Source organism: Epinephelus fuscoguttatus, linkage group LG18, assembly GCF_011397635.1.
Source record: "Epinephelus fuscoguttatus linkage group LG18, E.fuscoguttatus.final_Chr_v1".
NCBI classification, from domain to species: Eukaryota; Metazoa; Chordata; class Actinopteri; order Perciformes; family Serranidae; genus Epinephelus; species Epinephelus fuscoguttatus.
Genome location: NC_064769.1, coordinates 11,293,248 through 11,312,119, shown reverse-complemented (window position 1 = coordinate 11,312,119; position 18,872 = coordinate 11,293,248). Strand labels below are relative to the sequence as shown.

At 40.9% G+C, this 18,872-nt stretch overlaps 1 protein-coding gene across 4 annotated transcripts in view; it reads left to right on the top strand.

Annotated features, from left to right (window-relative positions):
• fibcd1b (fibrinogen C domain containing 1b) overlaps positions 1 to 18,872 on the top strand; it is a 160,579-nt gene that overhangs the window by 9,303 nt on the left and 132,404 nt on the right. The window contains exon 1 of one of the 4 annotated variants that reach the window (XM_049604686.1): positions 14,379 to 14,424. The exons of 2 other annotated variants lie outside the window; for them this stretch is intronic. The gene's annotated coding sequence lies outside the window, so the exon portion shown is untranslated. Of the gene's footprint in view, positions 1 to 14,378; positions 14,425 to 15,867; positions 15,936 to 18,872 lie in introns of those variants that run through there. One more of the 4 variants, XM_049604687.1, reaches the window with a different exon arrangement.

Sequence of the window (18,872 nt, the reverse complement as noted above, 5' to 3'; positions counted from 1 at the left end):
TGACGCCAAAGGGCAGAGCAGGATGAACGATATCTGCGTTTTGGCAAATTCCACGATATTGTGTGTTTCTGATTTCTGCGATTCTGACAATGTCTTCTGCATTGTGGCCATGGCCCCCTCCCTGCCCCCCCTTTTGGGCGCCACTGGCAAGCACAAAGTACATGGTCACTCTGTCGGTTTCCCTCCACGTCTTTGTGCCTTTGAATGGATGTGAAGAAAGCAGTGCTGAGTAGGAAACATTAGGAAGGTACCGCAGGGCAAGGTTATACTCTACCTCCCAGAGCATGTATTGACAGATGTGTCAGCATGCTGACCTGATGGGCAGGGTTTCACAGTAGAAGAGCTAAAAGTGTGAGAGAGAGTGAAGGAGAGAAGGAGACAGGGCAGGCTAAGGCATTAGATTTCCATCTGCAGGATTCAGCCCCTCGTGCATGTTTGCGTCTGTGTGCCAAGAAGGGTCGTTAAGGTGGGGTGAAAAAAACATTCTAAAGAAGGATAAATGTGTACATTCACCCCATTATTTTACTCTGGAAGACTCTAATATCGCCATTCTGAAATTTATCATTCACTTCCCTGCTAAATCATCATTAAAAATACATTGGAAATCACCAGTGAGAGGCAGATGAGAGGTGTGCAGGTGGAGGGAAAAGAGTGGGCTGGAAATGAGGCAGAGTGGTGGAGTGAGGGATGAGAGAGACACAGTGTGTGCACGTGTTACAGTGTTAAGTCATCTTGATGGACAACTAGCCAGGTCCATTCCACTGACAGATTGGGCTCCATCTCCATATTTGCAGTGGGAAGTGTCCAATTTCCTCCTGGCGATCTCAATCTAAGAGTTAAAGAGCTCCGTTCATGTGACGCCGATCAAACAGAGATGTGACATTAGAGGCCTGCTCTTAAGGGAGCATACTTCTTACAACATAATGACCTCTTTCTTTTTGTTCCCTCAGATGGTCATTAATCAACGCTCATGCACGCAAGCGCGCAAGCACGACAAATCACGTACACACGGGAGTGCACTTCTCTTTTGTGATGGGTTACGTGTCTGACTAAGCATGTAGATGGAACAGTAAATAATAAGGGAATTAATTAGTCTCTGAAAATCCAGTGCATAATTTATGATAAATGGAGAAGTTTAATCAAGCAATCAATCTACTCCGGCCACCGCATCTGGAGCAGAAGAATATTACAGGAGAGAGGGACGAGGATGAGAATGCAGTTTCGACTCAACGTAAACCAGTTATACACACAATCAGTGAAAACTGCTTGAATGCAGAGAATGCCTGGCGGCTTGCCAGAGCTGATTGTTAAAATAGTGATGCTGGAGTGCGCCGTCTGTTTGACTGCTAGCATACAGGAGGGGCTTTTCGTCTTGGTGTTAAACTGCCAACGTGCCCATTATTGAGCTGCTTTGCTCTTTAGCTCTCTCATACTTGGTAGTTCCTCCAAAATCACATTATTGGTTCTCCTCTGAGCCAAATGGAGTCATTTCCTTAGCAAACTGGCTTCATATATTTACCTGCTAATGACTTGCTTAAGCTAACGTTGGAAACATAATAGCTTCATTATGGGCCAGGCACCTTTAGGTGTCTCAAGGTTAATAGCGGCATTAATTGGCTAGAAAGATGAAGGCTGAGATATCGTTGTTGTCCCCATTAAGTAGTATTCTTCATCGCTGAATTTGATGCAGAAAAATTGAAAGATTGCCTCGTTATCTGATGCCACATAAACCTCAGCGACTGCATTATTTTCTCAGGTTTAGTGACAGGTGCTTTTGCTTTTAATAAGCCAAACATCAAATGTGAATTAATGAGATCCTCCACCAAAAAAACATCACAATCCCGTTTTTTAAAATCTGTGTCAAATTGTCTGTTAAGATCATACTGACCACAAGATATCAGCATATATACAGTATCATCTGAGCAAAACAGTTCCCACATACAAATACAGTATGTCCACTCAGCTGAAACCAAAATTTGATTTGTTTTTGCATCTGCGATAAGCAGAGTGAGATGAAAACTCTATGCGATTGATACGAGGATGAGAAAAGCATTTGGAGTGAGGATAGTTTTAGGAGAGATAAAAAATTGAATGATGCATAACAAATATTCAGAATGAGGCAGACAGAGAGGGAGGCACAAAGAGACGCAGAGATGTATTTATTGCAGCTATCCTATTAAACAGTTATGACAAACTCATGGCTAATATATTAACAGACTTATCCACCGACATCCATTATTTATTCATCATCAAAAATTCAATCTGGCAGACTGTGTGCCATTATTCAGATGTGCTGGGGGAAAGTGGCACATTTGAATAAATGAGGAATTGTATGACTCACTCCCATGGCTTGTTGTTGTTCCAAAAAACCCTCCCTTTAAATTATTCAAAAGTTAAATCAATCAAAAAAATTCAGGAGATGGATTGATATCGGAAAAAAAAAATCCCACTCTAGCTCATGTAGCTGGATTTATCCTATCATTGGGAAGAAACATTTTATTGCTCTTGGCCCATTTAAAATAAAATCAGACTTATCAAAAGTGTTGGGAGTGGCTCTGTCGTACACCATCTGGCTCATTAGCAGGAGAGGAGACATTATGGTTTCTGCACGTTTCAACTTCCATCTCATTGCAGTGCTGTGTCTGACCCCCTGCTATGGCTGCAGCAGACGTGCTCATATTTACTATATTTGGTTTGCCTTGTTTCCTCTGGTGGAATTTTGCACCTCTCGGCAATACCTAAGTCTGAATGAGATTGGATATGGAAATGTAGAGTACTGCAGACCAGTAGTTTCTGCTGATGTTGTGGAACTTGGCAGCATGGAGAACAGGACGTATTCCTCAGAGAAACTAACACTCACGCAGACACATGAAACCTGACACATGACACATGTACACACATACTTGTCAGGTAATGGAGTACATTACAGAAAAAAAGCAACCACAGTAAAAAGGCACACATCTAAAGTGTTGTAGGGACTTTGAACATGTCAATTGTGCAGTCGTGATGAACAATAATAACAAGACCTGAGTGGAGTCTGTAGCAATGCTTGCAGCTCTGTGAGGCATGTCATTGAACAAAATGCTAACGTTAGCATGCTGACATGCTCGCAATGACACTGCAAATATGCTGATGTGAGGGGATATAAGTTTGTTTACTACAGTCACCATCTAAATTGAGTGTGTTAGCATGTTAACATTTACCTAATTAGCACTGATCATAAAGTAGGCCGTACAGCTGATTGGAGCATCATTAGTTTGGAAGATATTAGATCACAATACAAAGAAGTTGACGATTTTAAATTGTGAAAATGTGAAGGATCACCAAACTTAAATTCATCCTGCAATTTGGTGTTGTATGTTTCTGGAAACCACGGATAGGCTACATTACATTTGTAGCTTATGTTATCATATGACGGATGTTAAGAAACTTGAGATTTCCACAGGTTTTAACACTGTGGTTAACCCGTGCTAAAGATAGCCGGATTGGTGCCAGGATCATGGCTTCACGGCTTGTTGGTCTTGAACAGTGGCCTGCAACTTGGCAGCTGTCTCCCCTAGGTCACATGCCATTCACCATCCCCTCCACCCCCATCGGTATGATACATATGAAATATACAAATGTAATATATCTGTGGTTTGCAGTAAACGTACAATGCCAACACTTTCTTCTGGCGACGGGGCTGCATCCTGTGGGGAACATGAATTCTTGAACAAAGTTGCACTTGAAACCATTTAGAAAATATACGCAATAACAAACAACAATAGACATATATATCACGGGTTAAGTTACTGGCATATTAAGAAAAAGAAAGGATTTGAAAGGACAGCAGTTCAGATGACTATAAAATATATATATATATATATATATATGTATATATATATGTATATGTATATTTCAGGAGTCTTTAAGGCTTTGGTTTTTGTAGAGTGCTGAATAGTTTGTATGTATTCTTGCATTTCATTGATAAATATAAGGTTTTCTGTTATACACACTATTTTGTGTATGTGACATTTTGCTCAAATAATAAAAAGATATAGTAATTTAAGTGCCATCCACTCAAGAGTTGTTGAGCTATTTCAGACCAAAGTGGATGACTGACTGTGGATGTAGCCATCCCTAGAGCAGTCATGTGGCTGAACAAGGAGTGTGATAATATGAGTATTAGTGTACAAGCATAATTAACAGGCACATTGACAGTGAATTGGCAGCATATTTGTCTTTACTCACATTTTTTTCTTACCTTAAAGTTGATGCAGGCATAATGACCACTTGTGCAGTACAGTTCAATCTAATACAATACCCCCATTGTAAATTATGTCAGCAGTTATCAGGTTTTTGCCTAAATGGTATTGTTTTGTTGAGACTGTGTCAGAGGAGTGCTGATTAACTTCCACAGAATTTGTTAAAGCCCTAATTGGTTGTTTTATTGGACTGCAGTTGTTTGTGTTATTTTGTCCAAGGACTTGGTCAACATATTTCCCAAACACTGCAGTGTTCAGTCACTTGGCTTATTGGTATAGTCAGGCGCTGCTATTGGATCAGTGCAAAACAATGGTATCCAATAAATTACAACCGGTGCAAAATGGAAGCTCAAGTCTCTCCGAACTTTAAAAAATTGGCCGATAATGAAAGTCAGGCCGACCAGCTTTGTGCTCTTTCTTTTGTGAGTATCTAGCTCTCAACAATCCCAGACATTCAGTCGAAGGCCTGTGCTCTCCCAGCCCATGCTGTATAAATTTTGGCATTACTGGGGAAAAATTCCATAATATACTTTGAACATTTTGGCTCTGGTTTCAGGCTTTAGAAAAAGTTGCCCATGATGAGAGACTTTGGCCAATCGCAAGTCATTTTCATAGGGAGCAGCTGTCAATCATGTCAATCACTGCTCGTAAAACTGTGAACAAACTGTCAAACTAGGCAGCAATGATCAAATATGAATCAAGATTCTGTTACTGCATTGCCTATGTCTCGCCATAAACATATTTTAGTGTGCTGGACCCAGCTGCCATGATGAAAACAGTTGAATCAAAATATGCAGTAACAGAATCTTGCTGCCTAGTTTGACAGTTTGACCACAGTTTGCGAGCAGTGACGGGCATGAATGACAACTGCGTCAGAGACTCCTTGGCTCTGATTGGTTGTTTTCGTCATTTTTGCAAATGCCATTGGGAGCACTATAAGGACACAGTGGAGCATTGTTTTTTTTTTTTTTATAGATGATCTGCCTCTTGTACTGCTGTCAAGATAAAGAGAGAACTTTTTGTCATATTTGCTGAAAAAGTTACCTACTGTGGCTTTAGGGGTGAAAATAAAGGCAAGAAGATCAAGTGTAGTCTCTGTATCATTTATCAAAATCAAGGTACATTCTGTCCAGTTTCAGCATTTCCTGTTCACTCATTCATTTTGGACAAACTTGTTCAAAGCATTAAGGTATCAGATTAGATTTGGAAGTCTGGAAATGCACAAGTTCCATTAAATCTTGGCAAAGACATCCAGTTCAGAGTGTCTGAAACAATGACTTGCAATATTTCAATATACAGTAGAGTATAAAGAAGCATAAAGATTATAAACAGGTTTTGAGAATAAGGGATACAGTTAGCAGCCCCCAGACACCAACATTTTATTGCTACCCAGTTTTGTTTCAGGCATTTAGGGAAACAAAGGGCTGACAGTGTGACAGCTGAATTGATTAAATCACACTACAGTCATAATTGTTTCATTCAAATTTATTGGTATCATTATATTTACAGTTTTGCCTTGATCATGGTGAGATTATTAAATCATGGCATGCTTGTGTTCATTCATGCTGTTACAAACAGAGTCATTATTTTCCCTCCATCTGCGCATCCTTGTGTTTTTTGGGAAGATTTTATTAGCTGGCGAGCTATTATGTAAAATCTTGTGGATACATACCGAGAGCGACAGTTAAAATATACAGTAGCTTAAAAAGCCTGTTCTTACACAATAAACCACCTCACTTTCATCTTTACTTTCCATTGGAAGTGTTCTATGGAAAAAAAATTCTGGCTACACTGTCAGATAATCAGGTACTTGTAGTTCCAGGCTAAGTAAGTCTGGTATTGTAAAAGCCCTTATAGAGCCTGTCAGCAAAGCACAGCCTCAGCCATTTGTCTGCCACCTTTAGTCAAATCTCCCTTACAGATGGAATGACTAATAGATGAAGTTTGCAAAGGATGAGAATGGACTGCAGAGAGTGTGAGAGAACTTATTTGAAAAAAGAAAGTGCGATGTCCGGAGATTTTTGAGAGCAGTATGTTATTTTTTCTCCCACATTAAAATTTGTGATGAGACGGTAAGAGTAATTGTCACATAATGGCAGACAAATCTCGAAAATTGTTCTCCAGCTTTGTTTGGTTCATACGGTGTCTCTCTTTAATCATCCCCGCATGTTAAACTTGTGCTTGCTCTCTCTCAGCCTCTCTCACTTGGGGAATGGAATCTGGCAGGCTCCTCACAGGCTTCAGTAATGTGCTAACATAAGAAATCAATCAGACTCACAGTATTTCTACAGCCCCTCAGCTCACATTGATTTATGGCAAATGTGTTGAAGATGAAGAGAGAAACTCTTTAGCACAGTAGGGCAGGGTGGTCAAGGGGAGTGGATGAGAAGGATGAGGGGACGGTGACAGGTTTGGGATGGGAGGAGAGGGGGAGGAGCGAGGAAAGAGGAGGGATCTTGGTCTGCTGACCTTTGTTTTGATAGGCTGACATTGTTCACCTCGGGGTCAACGCGCTGTCTGTCATCAGCCAGCCGGGCAGAGGAAATGATGATAATGTGTTTTATGTTTTAGATGGCTGTGATGTGTTTGCTGTGTGCAGTGGTTTTCCAGTATGTGGAGCATGACAGCTGCTGTCAGCCCTGTAGCGGGAGGGGTCATGGGTCACAGAGATGGTGGTGGCTTAGATTCCTATTCCATGCTATCAGTACACCAGCCTGACAAACAGAGAGACAACTTTCTCCTTGTATTTTGCAATGTAACTTTCTCTATCTTCTGTGTAGACACTGCTGCTAGAAGGCATGGGACCATATCAACAATCAGCTGTAGTAAGGACTCATAGTATTCTGTAACAGTCTATGTACTATCATAAGCTATAAGTGAATGTGTTAGGTAAAGTGAAGTAGATACTGATGAATCTATAATAATGCAGACTTCTTCATAATGTTTCATTGTTGGTGGTTAGTAAAGTGAAACACATCTATATTCATTCAAAAGAATTCATGCTGCTTCATAAGTGATTATTATGTAAGGTGCCAAAATGTTCATAAACCATGCAAATTAGAGGTAAAATGTGTCTGCTTAAGGAATGGAACCGTATGGTGTAGAACCCATATGATTCAATAAAACAAAAAGACAACGTTAGCTGGCTAGCAGCGCTGCTTGGCAATTACAGCCATCCTGGTGGCTGTGGAGACATTGTGCTCACTCCCAGGTCTTCCCCCAGGTCGCCCCAGCGAGTAAGCACGCTTCATTTTAGCAGCAAAATGATTTTAGCATTGTTTAGTATGTTAGCACTACTAGCTGTGCTAACAATGGTAACATAGTCAACAATGCTGAAGGGGGTTTTATGGCTCAAATGGGCAAGCTGAGGGGAGACTGATGGGTTGGCACAATGTTTCCAGAGCAATGCTGTTGGGTCGGGATGTTGTTACTAATAGAAATCAGACAGGTGACGAGAAGACAGCACTGTGAGTGAGAGGAGGCGGGGCTGAGAGGGCATTGAAGGGGTGTGTGTGTGTGTGTTAACCTGCTGTTGGAAAGAAGAGAGTGAGAAAATAGTATTGACAGTATCAGTACTGAGGAAAATGAGTATTGAAAGCATTTCAGATATTCAGAATAGATATGTATCGACAAATGGATTTTTGACAACCCCTTTCACATTCACACGCGTGCAACAAGTGTGTGAAAGGCTAACAAACAAAAAGCAGCATAACTTATTATAGATGTGGTTTTCATAGAAAGTGTTGCCATAGATTTCATATAATAATTATCCTGGTCAAAATGATCATCAAAAAATGCTTAAAACTCCTAAAATCCACTGAAGCATACAGGATTGGCTTTGCTTTACATTTTGTTAAGAAACAAATATTTATATTGCATCTCAGACAGGACACACATCTTTTTTTAGAGATCATCCTTTTCAGTAAAAACAAAACAAATATTAAAAGTCAGGCTTTTCGACTATTTGAAATGGTGTCATATCTTTTGATATGCGTTTTTTGCGAGTGTGCGAGTCACTTTTGTGCCATAATCCACTGTCAACTTTGACTTGTCACTTTTAAAATGTGCCTGTGATTCATGGCTATCAGTATCACTGTTAAAATGTGGCATCTTTTAAAAAATGTCTGCTGTTTTCTGAACTAAATGATTACCATATTAAAGTGGCAATTTGTACCTAATGCATTTTGCAATGGCTTTTTGACTGTTGTTATTTATTTGAGTCACTTTCAGTCTTAACATTTTTTTCAAACTCAAAACAAATTATCTTGCCGTTGCCACTCAATTATGACTCAGAGCAATTTCATATTTCATGCTCACACAGCTCAGGGGGGGGATAGCTGGAGGGATGCACCACCAGTAAATTTTGTTTTCTATTTTATACATCTCGAGAGTGAAAGGCTTGTTTATCCGTTTTTGGAGAAGATGGCTGTCGGAAGGGGAGACAGAGTAAGTAAGAGCTCAATAGTAGCTTGGTGTATTTATATCATGGGCATACAGTTAGAGACACTGAAGGGGGGCTGATGGAGATGAGGATTGAAGTGGATTACTGAGATAGGGTAGCGCCACTGAGAGAATGAAATCTTGTTTATATTAGGCTTTCATAACATGCACAAGCAGTAAAACATACGTCTGTCGGCGGCCATAATGCAGCTCAGCAGAGCGGCTGTGTCCCCTCTCTCTGCGGGAGCCACGAGGCTGATTGAAGGGGTTAAAGAGGAGATTAAAGCGATAATGTACATCTCTAATCCCCAGCACTTTAAGAGGGCAAAGAGGCAAAACTGCCTCCAACCACAGAGCCGGACATGAAGAGGGTGCATCACTGGCCATCAGGGTCAGCCATCACCATGGCAACAGATTATTCAGAATAATTATCTGCCATATGTGCCTTGTCACAATTAGAAGTTGGCTGTGAGCAGGGTCACAGGTCAAACACTGATCAGAGTATTGGGGGTGGCGGCGAACGTAACCCACTACACCGTTTATTAGAATAAAGTTCAGCTTGCTTATCGCATCTGTCGTATAAGCCTTAGTCACACAACCTTTGCTCAGACATCTGATGCTACCAGCTCCATCACTTTGTTGCAGTGACTTACTTGAAATGTCACTGCATACTGTGCACATTGAGTTTGAATAGCCTTTTCTTTAATAATAGATCCTACAAAATGAAAAATCTGGAAATGAATAAAATGGATTTATGATTTCAATCAGAATGCTAAGCTTCTTGAATCGACTTTTTTGCCTGAGTCACGAGGAAAGGAAATGACTGTGTGAGGAGAGTGCGCAAATGTGAGCTGACAGAGGCTCTGGGAAAAAAAAAGAAAGAAGAAAAACCTTTGTGGTTTGTTCTCACGACCAAGCCTTCCATTAGGAGTCCAGACGTTTTAACTCATCACTGCAGCTCTCCCACAGGAGTTATACAGAGGATGTTTCATTTCCCATAAAGCCGTGTTCACACTGGTACCCTGGGAAAAGCTGCAACAAGGTGCAAAGTGGTTTACCCATTATAGTGGATAATTTATTCTGTCACTTTTGCCCATGTGAGAAAAGTCATTTGGAGTGAGATCCCTCTTCACACTGTTTACCATCTTGTAAAGCAGAAATGCCAAAACCATCTTTCAAAATCACCGTTAATTAATTTGGAAAAGTTACTCACCCAAATAATGTCACGTAAAACAGCTGTGATTCTTGCCATCCACTGTTTTCTTACTTCGTGCTCACTCTCATAGTGTCGACACATGGTGCAATCTGCAATGAAGCATCCTCAAGTCACCCGTGGCAATCTCTATTCAGATCAAGTCTCTCCCTCTAATTGCGGATTTGGTATGAAACAGTTTGAGGGTCCTGGGGAAGTGCGAAACGTGACAGTTTTAAAGTACTCACGATACCTCAGGCTTATTACCGCAAGCTGTCAGATTGTGTGAGATGCACAGTGACACTGCTTTTCTCTGATCAAATTTGTCACATCATGCCAAGCAGGATCACAGGGTGGAGGCACCGCCGACGACACGTATAGGAAAGAGCCCGGATATGTTCAGACAAGCTACTTACGTTTAAACACCAATTAAGCCCCATGCACCACTTACATCTATGGTCTATTAGATTGTCACCCATCACTATTAGGAGACACTCTGAGCCCTCTGGCATTCTGGGAAAATAATTACATTCTTTCTGCGTCATAATTACTGCCTTGAAAGTGTCTCTTTCGAACACTAACAAAGCAGGCTCTTACTCTTTCCCCGTCTCCCCATCCCTCTCTCCCCAAGCTCTGCCTTTCTCATCTCTTGTCTGTTGTCTCTCTAGACACTAATGAAGTGGTTTAATCTCGTAACTCCAGAGGAACTGTCTGCGGAGGACTGCATTAATTAAGTTCTTGTGCGTATGCGTTTTAAAGTTCCCACATTTTCAGAATAGGCCCTACCATATAAACATGTTTGCCATCACTCTCTGTTGCTTCGTGACTCATGTGGAATTGGCATAGAGCTTTGATTTGCATGCACTCTGAGGGAAATGTGTTGATTAGTCAAAATGAAACAAAAGCAGTTGGTCGCTCTGAAAAGTTTGATAGCACATTGATTTCTCGTTTGCAACTTTACCAAACTCTGTGAATTCACACAGATCAAATCTGTCACTGGGGTTGGGCGATCGTTTCTATTTTCATACCGTCCAATTGTGCTTATTCAAGATTGCCAGGAGGCAGTGGGAGTAAGACGGGGTTGTTACATCAAAGTACGCCAGTGAAATGTCGGCGTGGAAACTTTGACCTTGATCAGACTGCCAACCAAAACCCATTCTTTGGCATGTTCCAATTGTATCCAGATTGATTTTAGTCTGGACAGCACAAAACAACATAAAATGTAATTCTTGCTAATTGGATCCAAACCACATTTGGAGGTGGGTTGTTTATGATGAAATAGAGTGGTTAAGACCAAAATAGTGACAACTGCTCATTTTTGGTGAATTTGGCTTTCCCCTGCCTGACTTAACACTGCTGCCTATGGCCATGTGTGAACCTGTCCTAAAACCACTCTAAACATCCGTTTTCAAAGACATGAAACTCACCAAGTGGTCAGTGGTGTTCGTTGATGTTCTGACATAAAAATCAAAATCAAACTGTGGTTTCCATATGTGTTTTTACTATTCATCTTGATTGTGGAACTATTTTTTTCAGCTGCCTCACATCCGTGTGTAAACTTCCGCTTGATCGTTCGTTTGACCCTGAAGCATTATACACTCCAGCCCACCTGATGGCGTTAATGCTCCTTTATGTGGGTGTTGCCAACCGGCAGGAAACCATTGCAATGTAATGGGACACAGAAAAGAAGCAGAAGAAGAAGGTTGCCGCTGTGTCCAAAGACATCGTACTGCGAAGGTTGTTTACAAGCGAGTAATCCATTGTGCAGTTGTTTAAACTTATTACAAAACTTTTTCGTTCGTTCTTGTTCTACCTCCAGGAGCACACACAGCACTGTTGAGCCGGCACTTTCTCTGAGCTAAAAGACTACAATGACTACAACTTTATCGTAAACAACCCCCTTTCCATTTCCGGTGGCGGATTACTACCAACGGACAATGAGGCTTCCTATAGAAAGTCAATGTATTAGACAAAATGTCAAATAAATCATCACGGAAACCACAGTTTGCTACACCACGCCAATGACCACTCAGTGAGTTTCATGGCTTTGAAAACGAACGTTTAGGGTGGTTTTAGGACAGGTTCACACATGGCCATAGGCAGCAGTGTTAAGCCAGGTAGGGGAAAGCAAATTCTCTGAATATGAGCAGTCGTCACTATTTTCTTCTTAGCCACTCTATTTCATCATAAACAACCCAAAAATGGGGCTCAAAGTGCAAAATACCAGACTTCTCCTTTAAATGCAATTCCAATTGGATTTCTACAGATGCCTCTCAGTCCAGAAGCTCTGGCTTTTCAAACGGATTTCAGAGCGTCCTCTAGGTCAATCACAATGCACACATAAACGGCATCGTCAAATCCCAAGTGATGGAGGTGAGCAGAATCCATGCTGCTACCAGAAGAATGCTGCATGCTGCGCCCTCATGGCAGGGTTTGACATTAACACGTATAGTGCAAGTAAACTCTGTGTTCAGGCAAGTGGAACACCTCATGCAGTTGTCCAATTGTGCAAGTGAAAATGAAATGTGATGTTCAGTGTGACTCCGAATTGTGTCGCTGAAGCTGAGCTGCGTGTGTAAGTCTGTCTCAACACCAGGCGATGAAAAGTACTAATGAGAAAAATCTGACAAATGCCTACTGGAAATTAATTACCTCAGGGGTTGGCAATGTCATACAATACAACAATACTAATGGTTAAATATCTGTGGAAGGTTGCATAAAAGAGACTTTTGTTTTGTCCAGAAGCTAATGTTAGCCATCATATCCCTTTGTGATAATAAATCTGACCTTGAATGTCTTTTGTGATTATTATTCTATTTTTCTATGTTGAAAGCAGTCTTTGTTGTTAGTCCCCACTGTACCAACATAGTTACCGACGCCACATTGTTACCTCAGTTAGTGCTGATTACCTGCAAATAAAAGTGCCAACTGTTTGTCGTAAACATCTGATTTATTTGCAGTCTATACGTAGACAAAGTCTTAGTGTCAAAGAAAAAGTTAACATATGTGAACATTTTATTTTAATATAAGTCAGCATGTCTGTGCTCGGTGCCACAATATGACAGCATCATCCTCTGTTTAACACTAATACTTTAACATCACAATCCAAATCATACTCATTCATATTCATATTAATAATGTTCAGCAGACAGACATGCTGCTCCACCATAAACATCTCTAAATTCACAGTAGGGTGCCGACTCTAGAGATTATTTTCTGTTACATCTTAGTTCTGATAGTAGGTCAGTTGAAATTGCCGATTACCAATTGGCACAGGCCTATCTGTCACCATCTTTAATCTAAGACTGGTTATGCTCAGTTGCTCATCTGATGCTGTTGTTTTAATGCAGAAAAATGATAGAATACACGATTATTTTGACCCCCTGACTTAATGAACCTACACAACGTGGCAAGTTGGTGCGAAAACCTGTCAGACATGACGTGAGTTTGAGTTATTTTATAGTTCCAGTTGGGTAAATATAGTGAATAGCTTGTCTGTTACTTCCAGAGCGTGACTGATGTTTAGCACTGGCTAACCACACTCAACTGGTCTATTTATGCAGTCACTCCACTTTGATTTAGTCCTCGCCTTCTTCAGAGTGTTCATTTGGATTACATTTTCTTTGACATTGCTTTACTGCATTCACAGGAAAAAATGACAGTTGTGGCAGTTCCTTTTACGAACAGGCAGAGAGCACGCCATTGCTTCTGCTCTCATATTTGCCAGCTCCTGAGTCCTGAGGATTCAAACTGTTGACTTAAGATCTCAGCTTTTTTTCTTTTCAGAATAAAGTGTACCTCGGTTTTACATCTCACTCCCACACTCCTCTTGTGTTTCACTAAAGCTGTCAGAGTTCTTTTCTTATTTGGACAATAGTGTTAAAGTAAAGTATGAATCTTTAGGCAAGGTTACAATCTGGACTGCATTAAGTCTGTTGTCTTCAGTTGTAAATGTAGCAGCATTTCAAAAATATGCTACATTATCTCTCCCAGTCTGTTAAAATCCAAGAATATCTGTGTGAAGCAATTCATTGCTGCATCATAGAGTGTGCCAGTAAACCCAGAACTCCGTTAGTGCTTTTAGCACTTCTGGTTCTCTCGTCTAAAAGTCAATGCGTTTTTTGAATGGGATTTTGGTAAAATGCCTCAAATAAGGTCTGGGGTTAACAAAAGCTTAAGTGAGTTTCAGGTTTTGTTCTATGACATAAAACACGTCAGTAAATACCCTACTTGTGAATTTTGAAGCTTTTACGTGTCATAAAAAAGGCAGTTGCTAACAGGTTGCTCAATACGACTACAAACCCTGTTGGGGACATTAAACGTCATCACTCCCGAACAGTCAAGAGTGCTGGCAGTCCGCCATTACGGTTTCTTATTTAGCTTAAACAGTCCGATTTCTCCATTATACAATGTTTTTAAAATAAAGCGGCCGAAATCAGTTGAAAGCTTAGTGGCGGTGACATCAAGAGTCATGTGACCATAGTCCATCAAAGCCTAGCTAGCTTTTTACTTCTGGCAATCGCATTTAAGCTTCGCTGAACAAAACCTGTAAGTATCATAAACTTGTGTTAGCCACAGAGCTTATTTTCTGACATAATCCAAAACGCAATACAAAAATAACATTCACTTTCTCTTCCGGGAACCAGTACGATGCTAAACTTCCGGGTTTTGACGTCAGCCTTGGCACACTCTATTTTGGGATTTGAAAATTTTCCAACCGGTTTGATTTTAAGCCAAATATCTAACCGAACCGATATTTCGAATTATATACCTAATTTTACCACTGGGGGTCGCATTGGAGCTATTTTTCCTAATAAAAGCCCATTATAGGTGTAATGCGCTTCCAATCCACTAGGTGGCGATAATGCTGTATTAACCACCAATACACACAAGGTTACAGAAGAAGAAGAAGAAGAAGAAGCAGATAGACACTTCTCTCGCAGCAGAAGCAGCAGACAGCTGAGCGGAGCTGTGGAGTCGCAGTCTGCGGAGCCTCTGAGACAAACTAAGCAAAACACTTGTAGGCTCTTCCACTTCATTTAAAACATACATAAGCCTTATTAAGTTGTCATAATGCATGTTACAATGCAAGTTAAGTTGAATATAGTCCCTTGACTCTCCGCTGATGTGAAAAGCCATTAGTCATTATGGCAAAATATGGTCCTAGTGACACCTAGTGTAGTGGGAACTACCACAGAAGTGGTTTTCAGTACTTTGCCAGGTGTTTATATATCTGTCTGCCTGTGGACAGACCCACCTGGCACCAGATATCAAAAAGAGATTAGAACTTTACGCCAGACAAAAGCTAAATTGTGGTTGGAGTGAAAATTCATTCATTCATTCATCTTCTAACCGCTTCATCCTCTTGAGGGTCGCGGGGGGGCTGGAGCCTATCCCAGCTACATCGGGCGAGAGGCGGGGTACACCCTGGACAGGTCGCCAGACTATCGCAGGGCTGACACATAGAGACAAACAACCATTCACACTCACATTCACACCTATGGACAATTTTTAGAGTTACCAATTAACCTAGTCCCCAATCTGCATGTCTTTGGACTGTGGGAGGAAGCCGGAGTGCCCGGAGAGAACCCACGCTGACATGGGGAGAACATGCAAACTCCACACAGAAGGGCTCCCACGCCCGGGATCGAACCGGCAACCCTCTTGCTGTGAGGCGAGAGTGCTAACCACCACACCACCGTGCCGCCCGGAGTGAAAATTGCATTGGCAATATTTTAGATGTCTAACAACATCAGAATTTTATACTGTGTGGTTACTATGTTGTTTTGCAGATGCTGGGTTATGTTCTCTCTACCTTAGCTGTTGCCTTTAAAGCATTTTCAGTGTCTTCTTTAAATAAGTTGTTGTTTCTTATTTCTAATTTAAAAAGAAAGCTAATAATATTCATATTATTATTAGCTTGCCATGCAATTACATCACTTCCTGTTCAGTCACTTCCCATTTAGTCACTTCCTGTTGTTGGCAGAAAAACATTACAGACATGTGGTGCATGCTCTGCAAGTAATCCGCTTGCATCTTCTAGGAAGCATCATAATGCCGTAAGTTAATTTATGGACATGTTGAATAGCATTGTGTTAAACAGGTTTATGTAGGCTACAGTTGTGTTTGAGCTAAAGTTAGTAGCCAGGTAATTGCTACCTACAGTGCAAGAGAGTAATTAATATTCAAAACTATGCACAATGTGATTTTCTGGTTAAAACACCCTCTGAATATTTTTGTATTGTCTGTACTTGCAGTTTTCACAAGAATCTTTAATGAGAAAGAGTGACAGTAAATGCTCCATCTTCCTATGACTGTCTCTCATAAACACTGGTTTAACCCAGTGTTAATCAGAGTTTCAACACACTGCTCGAAAAACATTACACCTCAATACTAAATGTCATTATTCTACACCATGATGAAGTTGGCATGAGACATTTGGAGACGTTGGATTTCAGTTACGTAATAGCACAATTTGTAACCAACAAGATATCAAGGTCATCTGTCAACAGTATTCTACATCAAATTGACGTTGGCATTAGACATTGTGATATTGGGCGGATGTGGCTCAGGAAGTGTGTCATCCACTTAACAGAAGGTCAGCGGTTCAAAGTCTTCTTTGGGTACTGAAACCCGAATTGTGCGTGTTTAACTGAATAGCAGGTGGTGTATGGTAGCCTTGGCTACCAGTGAATGGGTTAATGTGACATGCAGTGTTGAAGTGCCTTGAGCGGTCAGAGGGCTGGAAAGTCGATTAACATAGTTCTGACATTGAACGTTGGTCACCTGATGTCACAACATATATTCAACCACCTGGGCATTTTGTCAAAGCGATTGCACCCCTTTGGCCCACATTAATATTAAGTCGTGAATGGGTGTCATGGCTGATGTGATCCCATCACAAAATGCTCTCTAGTTATAAACTTATCGTCAGTTTTTGTGAAAGTAATAGAAAACAAAATGCATTCTACATCAAAGATGCATTTAGCGTGTGTATCTGCCTGGTGCTTAATTTCACACTCTTTTTGGCATTAATAGTTTCCACAAAGATGGCTTTCCATTGCCTTCTTAATGGAATGGAAAGCAGTGCATGCTACTTGCAGCCATCTTTTATTTAAATATTTATTGCAGTGGTGGTAGCAGTGTCTTACACATTCTGCCCTCTCTCCTTTTTTTGTAAATAATTTATTAGTTTTGACCACTGGCTCAGGCATGACTAAAGATAGTAAGAGTTGTTGTTTTTTTGCATTTGTCTGTCTCATAATTTCAAAACTAAACACTGACTCACACTAAAACTGAAGCTATCTCGTTTTCAACAAGTTACACAGTTTCATAAACATTTCCCTGGTGCTGATTCCACCTCTTGAAAAGGCGGCGATCAAACCCCCACACTCTGCATCAAGAGGCCCCTTCATGATGCGCTCATACCCCCATTCTGCAATATGTACTGCACTCATTGACCATTGCCTCTGAAGGGTTGTTTTTCACAGAAATTTAGAATGCTTCCATTATAGTGAAGTTCCCTTTTGAGAAAATTGCTTTTGTATTTACGCGTAGTGCCACTACAAGTAGTAGCTCTACACTGTCGGCATGCTGTGTACCTCTGTATCTGCAAACTAACCAGAAACAGTACTGTCACATTCACTTATAAGTACAAGAAGTCAGGTTAAAGACTTGAGGAGGAATAAAGCTTTCCATTGACCTTAATGAAAAAAAGCTTGTTAATCTTCTGACCCTCGCTGAGTAGGGACTACAACGTTATTTTATGTTTTTTATCTTTATTTTCTATTTCATGCTCCATCGTTTTCAGCATGGAAAGGATAGAGAAGTGATGAATTGCACTTGACAGGCTAAAGGAAGTGTTTTGTTTGTTTGTTTGTGATACCATAACTTGGGTGCATGATAGGAAAGTTGATTTCATATAGAAACCCATGACTTTAGAAGACCAATATCCACTGCGGCACGACCTCCCCTCAGGGAGAGAATGAACACGCAGCACTTACCACCCGATAGCACTCAACCAACATATCCTTTAGTCACGCAGTGCCACACACAAACACACACACACACACACACACATACACGCACACGCTAATACAAATACCTGCAGTTTTTCCACATAAATGAAGCACTACACACACACACACACACACAAATCTTCACCAGTGTGAGTAAAGGAGCAAACACCACATTTGTCTCGCACCATCATCATCCAAATCTGATTTCTTTGCCAAGGTCATACTGTCAAGATTTAGGGTATCCCAAGCGTACAAACACAGAAACAGACACAGACATACACAAAGATAGATGGACGCAAAGAGACAGACAGATAGAGGCACACGCACACCGCCCTGATGTGCTACTTGAGCTACAACCATAAGTCATCCTGCAAGGTAGCTGTACCATGAAGTGTCGACACCAGTATCCATAACATGCATGTATTATTTATGAGCGCCTGTACAGTTTGCACATGGCGATGTATGCAAATGTATACATTAAGGAAAGGCGGCTCTTCATTTCTGCCTGTTAGAAGAAGTGTCTGCCTTCTTATCACCACTGCTATTAAAATAGCAAGGCTGTTGGGCGGAGATCCATCTTATTTTTTAATGGCAGGTCTGTGTGTGTGTGCTCGCAGTGCATAAAGGTGTGCGGATGTGTTTGCGTGTCTTGGTATGTGTGTATCTTGTGCATGTGTGATTGTGCCGGTGCACTTAGCTGTGCTTGCAACTGCAATCAGGACTGTAAGTGGCCTGCAATTTCAAAAAGAGAAATTGAAGTGGGGACTGGAAAGGAGGTAGAAAGAGATGTAAGCCTGTGAAGTTAAAATGTGAGGCGTCCTTGATGAGAATCATTTTGATTATTCCTGACAAAGGTAAAGCGCATAGCATCATAATTATTTCCTCGCTGGTTCATGTGAGAATGAGTGCGTTCCTTTAAAAGCAGATATTCCTGTGTTTGTGTGTTGAAGCAGCATCAGCATGGTGGCCATTCTGTTG